Genomic DNA, 2,531 nt, shown 5'->3' with positions numbered 1-2,531 from the left:
GGGACAGTGTGCAGGAGTTTACCCAGTGCTCTAAGTGTCATTTGTAATTTTGACCCATGTATTTTTGATGTCTGTTGCCACGCTGTTATACCTAACGGCGAAGAAGGCTGGGAAATGCAGCTGAGCTGGACGCCTTGTACATAGAACAAAGTGGGACGTGGGTTGGGCTGGTCATCTCTGACTCCGACAGCAGCCACCGAGAGCTATGCGTGGTGATTTGTAAGTGCCGTCTCAATAATTCCACACAACTCCACAGCAAAGACCTCTTGTTTAGACATAGCTGCTTTCCGTCAAATCCACTGGCTTTTATCATGATGGCATTGCTGCTAATGTTTTAATGATGCACAGCAGATTCAACTTGAAGACTCCACATAGGTTCTACTACCCTTGATATTTCTTTGAGCTCAATGTATCACCTGCCCTTGTTTTCTGCAAACAAAAAAGAGGGTTATATAGATGCTGCCTGGAACTGAGGCACAAGCCTGGGTGAGAGTCTCAAAGGACTTAAGAAAAAAGTAATTGAGAAGTATTGGTTCAATGACTTAGATTCTGCATATTTTCGTAATTTATTTCCATCAATATTCCCATTTTTAAAGTAAATCTGACTTCACATTAAAACATTTTAATGAAGCTCTCTGCTTTTTCCCATTCCAGAGACAGTCACATCTTCCTGTGCCAGCCTTGTCCCTGAGACACCAGGGTGAAGGTCAAAGTGAACCAGGCCTTATTGGGCTTCCTTCATCTCTGGGTGCTGCTACCAGCAGAGACCCCTCGCTGACCTCAACTACACGGTCTGCATGTTCCTGGATGACTCTACCGTGGCAAGTTCAATGGCACATCAAGGCTGAGAACAGGAAACTTGTCTCAACGGGGAGGCTTTCTCCATCTTCCAGGAGCCAGACCCTGCTAAGATGGGGGGATGCTGGTGCCGAGTATGCTGTGGAGTCTACTGGTGTCTTCACCACCATGGAGAAAGCCAGCGTCCACTTGGAAGCGCGAGGCCAAAGGCTCATCACCTCCGCCCCTTCTGCTGATGCCCCATGTTTGTGATAGGCGTGAACCATAAGAAGCATGACAACTCACTCAAGATTGTCAGAAATGCTTCCTGCACCACCAACTGCTTAGCCCAACCCCGGCCAAGGTCATCTGTGGCAACTTTGGCATCATGGAAGGACTCATGTCCACAGTCCATGCCATCACTGCTACCCAGAAGACTGGATGGTCCCTCTGGAAAGCTGTAGAGTGATATCTATGGGGCCACCCAGAACATAATCCCCATGTCCACTGGTGCTGCCAAGGCTGTGGGCAAGGTCATCCCAGAGCTGAACGGGAAGCTCACTGGCATGGCCTTCCGAGTTCCTACCCCTAACATGTCTGTCGTGGATCTGACATGCCAATTTGAGAAACCTGCCAAGTATGGTGACATAAAGAAGGTGGTGAAGCAGCCATCCAAGAGCCCACTAAAGGGCATCCTGGGCCACACTGAGGACGAGGTTCTCTCCTGTGACTTTAACAGTGACTCCCGATCTTCCACCTTTGATGCTGGGGCTGACATTGCTCTCAATGACAACTTTGTAAAGCCCATTTCCTGGTGTGACAAGAATACAGCGACAGCAACAGGGTGGTGGAACACATGGCTTACAAGGAGTAAAACTCACTGGACCGCCCATCCCAGGCAGAGCATGAGAGCAAGAGAGGCCCTTGGCTGTGGAGGAACTGCTGTCCCAGCTCAGCCCCGGCATGACGCTGAGCATCTCCTTCCCAGTTTCCATCTCGGACACCCAGAAGGGGCTTAGGGAGCCCTGTTCTCTCGAATACCACCGACGAGGTTCACTCTACCCCACCCCCAACTGTAATGCCAGAGCAGGAGTTCGAGAGGGATCAGAATTCAGTTACTTTGCTAAATGTATATGGTTTTTACTAGTGGCATCCATATTGCAGAATCAACTATTTTTATCTTATCCCTGTCCCCTGCCCCCTAGCAGTCACCAGTTAACGAAAGCCATTAAGTTTTAGTGCTGGCACTGGAAATCGACTTTCCTAATGCACCATATTCTTATTAATTTTATTCCTTAATGTGCCTCTTGTGTGTGTGTGGTGTTGTAAGACCTGGGGTCTCACAGCTCAGGAGTTCAGAAACTCTCACAGACCACGCAACTCATTGCAAAAGCAAGAGGTTTAATTTAACCGTTGCGCAATGGGGTCACCCCTGCCGGTCAGCAAAGAGTGGCACTGGGAGACAAAGGCCTTTAGGTTTTTAAAATAAAAATTGTGGGAAATTTGAAGTTGCAGTTTTGGCAACTTAGGATTGGATGAGGAAGCTATAAAGTAAGATAATTGGTTAGTCTTAGGTGCTCAAGCTTGGCCAGTCCTGCCAAGTGTGGATGCAGCTGCAATTGAAGGTGGGGGTGGTTAGCTCATCCTTGAAGATTGGGGCTGCAGACTTTTGGCTGGAGGTCAGGAGCTACTCAGAAGAAGGATTGAGGCCATCTGGGTTCGTTGCTAAGAAACACTATCTTGAAGACAAGGGT

General features: G+C 48.4%; 1 pseudogene; it reads left to right on the top strand.

Annotated features, from left to right (window-relative positions):
• The first annotated feature begins 727 nt into the window (after positions 1-727).
• LOC110547824 (glyceraldehyde-3-phosphate dehydrogenase-like) lies at positions 728-1,838 on the top strand (annotated as a pseudogene).
• The last annotated feature ends 693 nt before the right edge of the window (positions 1,839-2,531 follow it).

This window comes from Meriones unguiculatus, chromosome 10 (assembly GCF_030254825.1).
Source record: "Meriones unguiculatus strain TT.TT164.6M chromosome 10, Bangor_MerUng_6.1, whole genome shotgun sequence".
Classification (NCBI taxonomy): domain Eukaryota; kingdom Metazoa; phylum Chordata; class Mammalia; order Rodentia; family Muridae; genus Meriones; species Meriones unguiculatus.
This window is presented reverse-complemented; position numbering and strand designations above follow the sequence as displayed.